This window comes from Dipodomys merriami, unplaced genomic scaffold (genome assembly GCF_024711535.1).
Source record: "Dipodomys merriami isolate MVZ:Mamm:240054 unplaced genomic scaffold, mDipMer1.0.p SCAF_11, whole genome shotgun sequence".
In the NCBI taxonomy this organism is placed as follows: Eukaryota; Metazoa; Chordata; class Mammalia; order Rodentia; family Heteromyidae; genus Dipodomys; species Dipodomys merriami.
This window is the reverse complement of record NW_027202382.1, coordinates 40,921,038-40,933,319: the sequence shown is the minus strand read 5'-3', so window position 1 is coordinate 40,933,319 and position 12,282 is coordinate 40,921,038. Positions and strand designations below refer to the sequence as shown.

The 12,282-nt window shown below is 42.3% G+C and overlaps 1 protein-coding gene across 8 annotated transcripts in view; it reads left to right on the top strand.

The window, feature by feature from the left end:
- Nucleotides 1–12,282, top strand: part of Mapkap1 (MAPK associated protein 1) — a 242,154-nt gene that overhangs the window by 134,056 nt on the left and 95,816 nt on the right. The gene's annotated exons all lie outside the window — the stretch shown is intronic.

Genomic DNA, 12,282 nt, shown 5'->3' with positions numbered 1-12,282 from the left:
CCTGGACTGAAAGCAGGAAGGTGGTGGATACTGGTAATTCTAAGACTTTCAAATTGGTTCTCTTATGAGCAGACCTTCTCAAAGATAGGCAAGACCACAAACTGCTTGAAGACTGAGAAGGTACAGATAAATATATGTACCCTTAGTACACATCACAGGACTTCAGGAGAAGGAATAAGTGAATCTTTTAGTTGATTATGGGCTGCAGGGAAAACTTGGGTTCAGCCACCACTTCTTCCCTGCTCCTGCCTCTTGACTATGAGAAGCACTAAGTTACCTTCTGGCTTGAGAGGCCCTGGCAACCACCCACCCTACAGCCTTCACCATACCATCTTGCCCTCCAAGTGAGGCAGTCTAGGCTTTGAACTTTGCCAAACCTGAGTTCAAATCTCAGCTTCACTGGTGACCTGCTCCATGACTTTGGACAACCTCTTACCTTAGTTTCTCCACCTATATGATGCGGATAACAGGATTTTCTTTTTTGTTGTTGTTGTTGTTAGTGGTGGTGGTGGTGGTGGTGGTGGTGGTGGTGGTGGTGGTGGTATGGGGCCTGAACTCTGGGCCTGGGCACTGTCCGTCACCTCTTCAGCTCAAGGCTAGTGCTCTACCACTTGAGCCACAACACCACTTCTGGCTTTTTCTGCTTAAGTGATGCTGAGTAATCAAACCCAGAGCATCATGCATGCAAGGCAAGCGGTCTATCCCTGAGCCACCTTTCCAGCCCTGGAATTTTCTTACATATAAGTATAAGTGATGTACATATGAAGTCTTTTAAAGGAAAACAAATTGCTTTCAATTTTGGTTCAAGTTTTTTTTATAATATTATCAGAATTCATACAAATGTAAAGCTCTAGCTATAAAGTTTTGTAATGTTCTAACTATAAGTTCCATATTTTAGACAACCTAAACAAAATTAGAAATTAAATACAAATAAAATTATAACATGAATAAAGTACAAATTAACTTTAATGCTGATGTTTTGCTGAAGTTAAATTGATGGTGTTGGGTTTAATGAGTGTTAAATGTTTTACTTGTCAACTGAGTCTTTTGATTTCTATTTTCATGGAAACATGATTACCATTATTATTTTCCTTTTAAACAATAAATGTAGTTTTAATTACCAGTACATTATTTTAATGGCCCGACTGATTTATAGTGTATCTCCCCCAAAATGCAAATGCCTTCTGTTGGAAAAGTCTTCTTCCCATTTGTCCCATCATACTTTCTGCTAACATGACTAATTCATACTGGTTTGGTGAGGACTGTTTCAAAACTGAAAGTCACTTGGTGGAGGTGACAAGCCTGTCATTCTAGCTACTGGGAAACTGAGATGGAAAGGATCATGGTTTGAAGACAGTTCAGGCAAAAAGTTTATGACAACCCATCTCAACCAATAAGAAGTTGGGTGTAGTGGTCCATGTCTATCATCTCAATCATGCAGGAAACATACATAGGAGGACCATGGTCTAGGCTAGCCTGGCCAAAAAGTGAGACCGTATCTGGAAAATAACTAAAACATAACACAAGTGGCCTAGCCAATATGAGGCTCTGAGTTCAGTTTAATAACCCTAAAGTGCATACATATACACAGACTTAAAGACCTTACCACATCATCTTGTTCCTGCCTCCAGTAAACCATAATAGTTGGGGTTACCTTACTTGCTGTTGTTGATTGAGCATGTGTAGGTGATCACATTACCTGATTGATCCCTGTGCACAGTGCATCCTGGGCACCAAAGCGCACAAATTATTTAGAAATCAGAAAGCTTGCTGCAGGAACCTTGTACCCAGAGTTCCTCCACCATCTTTCTCAGTGTAGCAAACTATTTTTGTGTGCAGCTCACAGTGATGTGATTTGACCTTTATGAAGTCTGTTAGTGATGTTAAATAACTCTAGCTGCTACAACCCACACATCTCAACAGCTTATCCCTAGGGTTAGCAAACTTTTTCTGTAAAGAAGCAGATAGAAAATATTTTAGACTTGTGTGTCATGTAGTTTCTGTGGCTCAACTCTGCCATGTTATATAAAAGCCATAGATAATACAGAGGCAAAAGACATGGGCTAGATTTGTCAGCCTCTGGCTTATTCCAATAAATTTATTTCCTGATGGCATCTGTCTGAAGAGGGCCAGGTGTGTTCCTAGGCATTTCTTTTCTAAGTGTCACCCAGTGTTTCTTCAGCCCTGTAGAGAAAGGAGAACATGCAAGACTGGGAGTGGCCCCTTTCTCTCTCTCTCTCTTTCTTTCTTTCTTTCTTTCTCTCTTTCTCTTTCTCTTTCTCTCTCTCTCTCTCTCTCTCTCTCTCTCTCTCTCTCCAACTATCATATATAGATATATTTGTATGCGTATCACATATAGTGATGGATATATCATTTTGCTCTTTGTCAATAATATGTGTGTGTCCTTTATATATGGTTTGGATGTACATCTCTCTATATATATGTTTTTCATTGAACTAAAATCAAATTTTAAGTTCTGAAACTTAGCCTATGAATTCATTAGTTGACTCTTGGGAGCCTCTGAACCTCAGAAGATGCTGCTGTGAGAATTAATTTTGGCTTAGACTGTAGTATATAGTGTTATTACATCGCTGTTTTTATTTCTGTCAGATTTCTCAAATCTGAATAATTCATACAAAGATGTAAATGAGATTTAACTTTCCTTTGGGTTATTTTTTTATTAGACAGTATATATAGACATCACAGAAAATACAAAAGAACATTTTAGTGATGGGGTATGCGTCAGTGCTGAGTACTTGCGTGACTTGTACTGGCTCTTCAATCCCCAGAATGGAAAGAAGGGTGGGAAGGAAAAGAAGAGAGAGATGGAAAGATTTCCCTTCATTCCATCATGTAAAGATAATGAATTACTGTGCATATAATTATTTACATTTTAGAAGACTAGTTAACATGAATGGATCTCTATTGGAAAAATGTTCTGAGTAAATAATGTGGAGTTAAAATTGTCTTCTGGAGTTTATCAGTCTTTTGATTTTCTTCTTTAGTCAGGTCTAAATCTAGCCTTAACCTCCAAGGCTTTTAGCCCTCAGGATACCCCTGGACATGAGAATTGTTTGAGGAAAGAGAAGAGATTACTTTAACAGCTTGCTAATGAGGAACCTGCTAATGCAAACTACTTACTTGCCAAATCTGCAGGTGGATTCTGAGCTATCCCTGTTCTTGATTAATTTTGGACAGAGCAAATATTTATAAACAGGAATCCCTAAGTTGCTGATAGTTTACTACTTTTTTTTTCAAATTCTTTATTGTGATTAAGTGATTACATAATTCCCCAAATTTCACAGTATTGTGGGATACTGATGCTTAGTTAAAGTCACAAACACATTCTAACTTTCAGGGGCAAATTGTCTATTGTGATCTATAACATTTGAGTTCTATGAGCTTTGACAATACAGTTATTTCTTCCACATTGGATGATATGTACATTTCTTTCCTTTTGCTTAGTGTCAGCTGTTGCCTCTTTCCCACTTGTTCCCTCCCTCTCATCCCTGCAGTTGAGTTGCTTAGTTCCTTTTGATCAATGTCCAGTGCAGCTGATGAGTCCTGCTGTTGTATGTTTTTCCCTGATTCCTTCTAGTTCTGTGTCCTCCTCCTGGTTTCCCTCCTGTGTGTGCATATATACCACATATGTGCTTGAGTCTGGCACCTTAGACCACTCGGCCATCCTGACACTCTAGTTTACTACTTTAAACCTAAGCATTTAAAGGATGACTGTCAGGACTGTTGGAGAGGGAAAAAAGGGATAATAGGAATGAGAGAGGTTTTGATTGGCCCTCAAAGCCAGATAAAGAGCTGAATTTCAGGTGGTGCCCAACCTCTGAAGAAGGGCTGCTTGCCAGCAGTCATCAGCAAGCCAGGGCCTGCTGATCTTTTAGATGTGGTAGGATATGCAGTGGGCCTGTCTGGTCACACTCTTCCATCCTTTACCACAGGGCTAATTCAGTCCGAATTTCTAGGGTTCAAAAATGCCAGTGACAGGTCTGGGAAGGTGGCTCAGTGGTAGAGCGCTTGCCTTGCATGCCTGAGGCCCTGGGTTCAATTCCTCAGCACCACATAGGCAAAAAGAAAAAAGCTGGAAGTGGCGCTGTGGCTCAAGTGGTAGAGTGCTAGCCTTGAGCTGAAAAGCTGAGGGACAGCGCCCAGGCCCAGAGTTCAGGCCCCACGACTGGACCCAAAAACAAAAACAAAAAAAATGCAGTGATAAAAGCAACTGTGCAGCCAGGTGCCAGTGGCTCACACCTGTAATCCTAGCTATTCAGGAGGCTGAGATCTGAGGATCACAGTTCAAAGCCAGCCCGGGCAGGAAACTCCGTGAGACTCTTATCTCCAATAAACCACTAGAAAACCAGAAGTGGCGCTTTGGCTTAAGCGGTAGAATGCTCACCTTGAGCTGAAGAGCGCAGGGACAGCACCCAGGCCCAGAGTTCAGGTCCCACAACCAACCCCCCCCCCCCAAAAAAAAAAAAAAAGGTTTACTACAAGCTGAGTGCCAGTGAGTGGCTCATACCTATAATCCTAGCTACTTAGGAGGCTAAGATCTGAGGCTCAAGGCTTGAAGCCAGCCTGGGCAGAAAAGTCCCATGAGATTCTTATCTCCAATAAACTACTCAAAAAAGCTGGAAGTGGCACTGTGGCTCAAGTGGTGGTAGAGTCCTATCCTTGAGCACTAAGAGGATCAGCGACAGCACCTAGGCCCTGAGTTCAAGCCTCAGGACCAGCAAAAAAAAAAAGTTTAATACAGCAGATGAACATGGGAAAGGAATGGTTCAACCAACTGCTGCAAGCACTTGGGGTCCAGATAGAGTTTTGCTGTTTGAGTGAAGGGCCAAGAGGGAGAGGGTTGAAGGCCTTACAGGCAGTGAGGCCCACAGGGCTGGGGAGATTGCCTTGGCTTCTCTTGGCTCCACACAAAAGGAAGAGTGGGCTACCTTAAGAGGCATGTCCCACACTCAGGGCAATTTCCTGCTTTTCCAAAGGGCTTACCCTCTTGATGGTATCTTCAAAGTATACCCCAAATGACTAGATATTTATTGAAAAGAGTATCACTAGCTTGAAACCTTTTTTGCTCCATAGTCTTGCCTTTTGTTCTATAAAAGGACAAGAGAAGAAGAAAAGAGGGAGGGACATTTGGCACACTCACTCTCATGTCTGTAGCAAATATTATCTCACTTAGGTTATACAAGCAACTGATTTTATAATAAATATATGAGTGGAGAATCAGAGAGAGATAATTACCCAAGGTTTCACAGTTTGGAAGGGAACAGAGCTAAAATAGGACCTAGAATAAACAATATGTGTGTGTGCTCTTTGATAACCAGGCCTGACAATATGGGTATAAATCATCCTAGTTATTTAGTGTTTGTTCGAGTCATAGAGGAGCAACTGTGTGTTGTTTCTTCTCATTCTGTTGTATTAGCAAACATTTTCATTGTCCAGATTGTCCTCATGTGTGGAAATGTACCATATGCAGCCTGTTTAATTTTGTATTTGTAAATCTGACTTGATTTCCTTTTTGGCAACAGCTACTGTCTAGAGAAAAGAAAAGATTTTTCTTTGTTTCTGTTTAAAGTGACAGAAATATTGGAGCTAGTAATAAAGATGGAAAACATTAATTACATACTTCTAAGAATTTAAAGGTCAGACAAGCCCAGCATGTATGTTTTGCTCACTGGAATGTCTGTTGACATCATGCCAGGATATGCTTTGTTCCTACAATAAAAGCCCACATTGTAGATAGCCATCAATTTACTTTGGTATCCAAAAATTATACCAAATTGTTGCTTTAGTTACTGTATCTCCTAAAAGTTTAGGCCTCACATTTCTGACATTAATGTGATACACCCCCTTTGGCCATGTTTAGTTACTATGTCTCATTTTGATTTCCTCTGTTCTCCCCTCAGCTGATGTTGGAGTCTGTCAACTGCTGCTATGTACATGTCAGGCTAGTGACTTGTAATGTTTATTAATACCATGTCAGTCTTGCTGTTGAAAAAACCATGATGCTTCTCAGAAGGTTCCGATAGAACGAAGCGTTTGATTTCCAGATCCTGTCGGCACTGCATGGTGAATACATTCTCAGATGTTATGCAGTTCACTGACCTGACAGTTATGGAACCCCGCCTGGGACCCCTTTTCAGCAGGACATATTTGAACAGAAACAGTTTGCAAAACTTTACACACTTAAACTCCTGCCAAGGCAAACTGTTAGCCACTTGAGTTTGTTATAAATACCCAATGGCAGTGGTTGGAAGTAGCTCACGGTGTGTTTTATATTCTGAACTGAATGTGAATGTCTTTGCGGTTATATAGAGTAGTAAATAATTGAGTTTGATTAGGGAGAGGGACCTCATTATCCCCCACCTGTGCCCAGCTGGAAGGGGAGGGTCGAAATGAAGCCATTAGCTGTCTCTCTTACTGGCATTTCAAAGAGCTCAAATACATCTGTGTCTTATTTTCTTTTCTGGCACAATCAGTCGAGCAAGCTAAGCAGGCATGACCAGATTTGGCAAGTCCCAAGGACTCTGGCAAAGATACACAAGGAGAAGGCGGAGGGCAGTCATTTTGGCTTCTCACTGCCCATTAGTCTAGCGAGTTATGTTTTTGGAAAATGTCTGTTTTGAAAAAGAGTACTTTGTCCAATGTCAAACATCACATGCTCACACAATACGCTTTGATCTTTAAAAAAAAAAAAAAATTGGTCAGTGCAAGGGAAAACAAACTACAGCATTCACACTGGATCAACTCTCCTTATGGATAAAGTAATACCCGAAGGGCTGAGTTTAAAGTAGGCATGCTGCAGCTATTACAAAGCTTCCTCTTCCTTATATGTTTTTATTTTCTAGCTTGAAATGAGGGAGTGAGCACACCTGGAAGTGGGCTCATAGCAGATTGGGAAGCAGATGAGTATGTCAGCAATGCTATTGTGAACCGCTCAGCACTGGAGAAAGGAGTGCTGTTCTTGCCAGCCTTTTCCCACCTCTGGAAACAGACTGTGACTCTGGAAACCATGACATTCTCCAAGGTCTTTTCAAAAAGATCTTCTCAGTCATGTGGCTAGTCTGAGAGAAGAGACATTTATAGTCGAGCTGTGTTTGTTACACTGGCAGCTGAACCTTTCTCACAGGTTGGTCATTGGTTCCCAACTAAAGGATATACTTTCTGGTAGTCTCCTCCCTTCTGAGCATGGAGAAGTTAAACAACACAGGCTACACAGTCTCACAGACCTATGGTTAAGCTGTGGTTCCTCTAGGACCTGGTACAACCATGTAACCCATTCATTTGGTATATAACTCTAAATAAGTGTCTTAATCTGACCCAATCTCAGTGTCCTCTGTTACTAAAATGGGCCTATGTTTTGGGAGGTAATGATTATGTAAACCTACTGTTTAGTAAGTGTTGACTATTAATATTGACTTGTTATGTATCACTTCTTTGTATAGATGAAGAAAAGCCTTTAGTTGTTGTTGCTTATTAAATGTTTATTATTTGATAGTATGTAAACACTTTAGAAGCAGTCTTACAGTCTAAGAATTATTGCCTGCCCCATTTTGTCCATGTGGAAATGAAGTCAGAGTGACTGTGTTGTTTATCTAGTGATGGCAAAGGTGGACTCCAAACCAGTCATCATATTCTAGAGCTTGCTGAGCCCTTCTGCCCCCCGGTGTTTCCATTGTCTTTCTTGGCATGTTGTAGAGCTAAACCACAAGTGTGATTTGAGACATCTTCTCACAAGGAAGCTTCTCTGATTTGTCAGAATTTGGCTGGGTTAGGTGTCCCCGTGTCTCAGTCACACCTTGCCCCTTTCATGTGTTTGTCGTAGGCAACTATGAGTGTTTGTTGTCTTCTTTGCCTTTCTCCCTCACTAGATTGTGCTATGTAGGTTTAGGGACCATATTGCTGATTTCTGAATCCAAAAGTAGATATCCAGGAAATCTCAGGTAAATTCCCTGATGCCAACCGTCTCTATTTCTACAATGGAATGATAATAGTACCAATTTTAGGATCGAACAAATTAACATAGATACTATTTAAGCTTAAGCCAGCACTGGGCACATAGTAAGTGGTTGGTAATAATAGTTGCTATTACTTTTATAATTGTTAAACAGTGAACAACATGCAGTGTACAAATTCAGAAGCTCTGGCTAAATCTTAACAAATTTCTCTGAAATACTGTGATTTTTTTTTCTTTTCCCCTTTCTTCTTTCTTTCTTTCTTTCTTTCTTTCTTTCTTTCTTTCTTTCTTTCTTTCTTTCTTTCTTTCTTTCTTTCTTTCTTTCTTCTTTCCTTTCTCCCTCTCTCTCCCTCTCTCTCCCTCTCTCCCTCCCTCCTTCCCTCCTCTCTCTCTCTCTCTCTCTCTCTCTCTCTCTCTCTCTCTCTCTCTCTCTCTCTCTCTCTCTCTCTCTCTCTCTCTCTCTCTCTCTCTCTCTCTCTTTCTCTTTTGTGCCGATACTGGGGCTTGAACATGGGACCTTGGTCTGTCCCACAGCTTTTTCACTCAAGGCTGACACTCTACCACTTACCACTTGAACTACAGCTCTACTTATAACTTTTTGCTGGTTAGAGATTAGTTGTTTCTTTTTTTTTTTTGGTCGGTCATGGGGCTTGAACTCTGGGCTTGGGCGCTGTCCCTCAGCTCTTCAGCTCAAGGCAAGCGCTCTACCACTTGAGCTACAGCACCACTTCCAGAGATAAGAGTCTTACAGACCTCTCTGCCCAGGCTAGCTTCAAACCATGATATCTAGATCTCAGCTTCCTGGGTAGCTAGGATTACAGATGTGAGCCACTCATGCCCAGCTACCAGTGTGATTTTTGACTTTCATCATTCCCATCCAAAGTCAGAGTCAGGCCAAGGTAGAGCATACTTAGTTCTATGGTTTGCTTTCAAAGGGAAAGCTTTGAAAAGTGAGGCCACCAGGACCCTCCTTTGAGCTTCAGAGATTTTGATGCCCAGGCCAGGGCCTGCTTGCTGACAGTGCTCCCTGGATAGAACCACTAAGCCAGCAGAAAATATGTGGTCCTGCCTCAGGGTTGCCAGTCACTTAGTGCAGTGAGTGTTGTCAGCCATCGCACAAGTAGACAATGCTTCTATAGAGCTGGGACATAGAGGGGCTGCGGAGCCTCTTGGGGTATGACATGGGTCACAGGGAACAAAGAGAATCAATTTTAGGAAACCCCTTTCACTATTTGCCAGTCTTAGTGCCAGGGGCTTGGCATTCATCACATATTTTACCCTCATGATAGTGTGAAGAGAGACAGGCACAGCTAAGTTTCTCTCATGGTAAGGGAGAGCATTTTGGATAGCCATGAAATCAGGATTTCAACCAAAAAGATATATTTAACTGCTAGACCATGTGTTCTCCAATATGCTGCCCTCCTGTTTGCTTCTGACTCTGTCTCTGCCCCTGTACAGAAAATCTGTTTTTTGGTACCCATTTCCTGTGTGCCCTTGTCACCTTTGGTTTACTACTTAGAAGAAAAGCGCTCATTGTAGTGGCCTAATGTAGGAACTGAGCGGCTTTGCCTGGCACAGAGCTGAATGCCTCAGGTGAGTAATCTCTCCTTAAAATGCCTGTACATTTTTCAGTGGTTTCCAGCCTTGACAGGACCTAGCTTTGAATTGACTAAAGCAGTCCTGGCAGCGTTCAGTCAGCCCCCAAAAGTGAACCCCATGAGCTGTGGCAAGGCAGCTATCTCTGCTTGGTGCTCCTAGAATGCCCTGCCCTGTGGAAGCAAGATGCCTGTCCACAAGGGGAGCCAAGATCCCTGGTCCAAGTGTGACCCACCTGCAGGTCTGCGATCATCCCCTGCACAGGTCACAACCTAGAGGAAGGGAGGTAGGACTAGGAGCCATTGTCTTCTCTTTCTCAGATCCAATGCCCTCCATGGATAAGAGTGGCTTTAAAAGATGTATTTCAATAGACTTTCTAGAAAGCCCATAAAATAACCCTGGATGTGAAGAAATGAGGCATAAAACCCCCAATGTTTGGAAGTCAAGCTGAAAATTATAGTAGCAAGTCTCCACTTCCATGTATGAAACAGGACCATGAGTTAACAGTTGCACCTAGGCAGGCACTGAGAACCACTTCTATTTTGTATCCTTATGCTTTAGAGTCATGTATGTAGGTCACTCAGAAACCAAAATGCTGGCCCCCTGAACCTCCCTCCCCGTAGTGCTGTGGACTTGGAGAAAGACGCAGAGGTGGCATCTGTCTGGGGGAAAGAGTGGAGTGTGGGCCTGGCCCGAGGATGTGACCATCAGAGCTAGTCAGGTTTGTGGTCCTGGGACAGCTCCCTGTTCTCCTTTGAATGCCCCGGTTCTTGCAGGAGCCGAGCTGGGGTGAAGGCACCCCAAGGGCCGCAGGGCGCGCCCCTTCCCTTTGCCACTGTTTTCATTTTCCTTTCGTGAACCTTGCTACCCTGGCTTCAGCGCAGAGGCTGTAAAGGAAGATGGAGAGCCGAGTTACCTCAGAATGATCACTATCGTTAACATTCACGGGTGGTTCACTTATCATTCCTGACTGCACAGACATGGCAGCCGCTCGGAAGCGTCCGCAGGTGTAGCATGGTGATACATATTACATTGTGCCACAATGGATTTATGTATTCTGTAACAAAAGAAAAGTGTAATGAAAAAATACAGAAGGTAATCCTTTATTCCTCCACCACGCAATTTATCAGTAATGCCTGTGGATGATAAGTGCCAGGGATTTCCTCTGCTTGCTTTAACCTTGTCACCCAGGTACGTTTTGGTAAAATGACAGAAAAATACAGACTGGGGGATTTTCTTCTGCTCAAGGAAAAAAAAAAAGATCCTTTAAAAGGACACTTTTAATTTATGGAAGTTAGTGCAAACACAAGGCTTCCTTTTGAGTTTTTAAGTCCCTCTTTGCCAAAGAAGATGAACATATTTATTGGCTTGGCATAACACTGTCAGCCAGCCACAGGTCAGGAGAGAAAATAAACAATTTGTAAGTAGACTCAGATCTACAGAAGTTCAGGTAGAACCCAGGTGGATGGGAGTTTATGAGATCTAGGCCAGTGCTAGTTTGTGAGAACCCAAGAACTTGTGTTGCCTTTCAGCCCTACTCATCCATCGCCCAACATATTGTCACAGATGGAGCCCATACTGACTTCTGAGGAGAAAGCAGGGGAAGGCAAATCTGAGCGAGGTTGATTGGCATTTGTTCCAAACACAAACTGGCCCAGTGCCAGAGCAAACACCCCCAAGTTTTTAAATGCACAAAGCACTTTACATTGCAGCACTCTTGCCAAAGTATCACTTACTGCCTCCTTCCCTAAATATAGTTTTGTGTGTGTGTGTTTTTTTTAAAAGAGCTGTTTCTTATTTTGCTTTGATCAGTAAAATAAACTTTTAAAGATTGTTCTGGGATGGGGTCCAGCTTTTGAGGTAAAGAATGGCCAGGGCTCAGGCATGATTCAGTAACAGAGTGTTCAGTAAAATTAGCCTGACAGTCCTCAGGCCTGCTGTTCGATAGCAAGAACTTGACCAAGTTAAAATGGATGATCGTGCTGGCTAGACCAGCCTCAGCTTTTGCTTTTTAACAAATGGAATGTCAAGGATTAAATAGCAAGCCGTATGGAGAAGGGGAGTGTGGAGATGTCTCTGTATTAGGGAAGCAAATTAGGTCCTCAGTTTTGAGATCGGGCCCCTGTCCCCTGTGGAGAGCTAGCCACCTGGTTTGGTCCAGCCTAGGCTTCAGGCTCCCTCACAGCCTGTCGTACCATTGGGAAGCTTTCCCAAGGCTTAGCTTGGGGTTTGGCTTTTCTTTCAGATTTCTTGTCAGTATGAAGTTCTGCCATGTTTTTTGGCCATGTTCCCCTTTGAGATTCTTACAGAGAAATGGGAATGTGACCAAACTCCTTGTAGCAATTCCCTTGTTCCATAGTTGGAAACTTGGGTCTTGTTTGTTACATGAGTCTACTTGGAATTGGCCTGTTTTGTTCCAGTGCCCAAGCATAGTGGGTAGGATTTGTGATACTTGCTATTGCAATTAACAGTCTTGATGAAGTTATACCTTACCCAGGAGATGGGCTGCTGTTTTTAGCATACTTCCACATTAGCTAAATTTTCTTATCTAGATAAAGCCTTCCCCAACCCAATTTAACCAGAAGTTTGAGTACCATTAGTGATTTTCCTTCTCCTCCTCCTCCTTCCTCTCTCCTTCCTCCTCTCCTCTTCATTTTCTTTTCTTGGAAATTAAGTTATGTGTTTTTATAATTTTTTTATTATCTTTAGTTGTA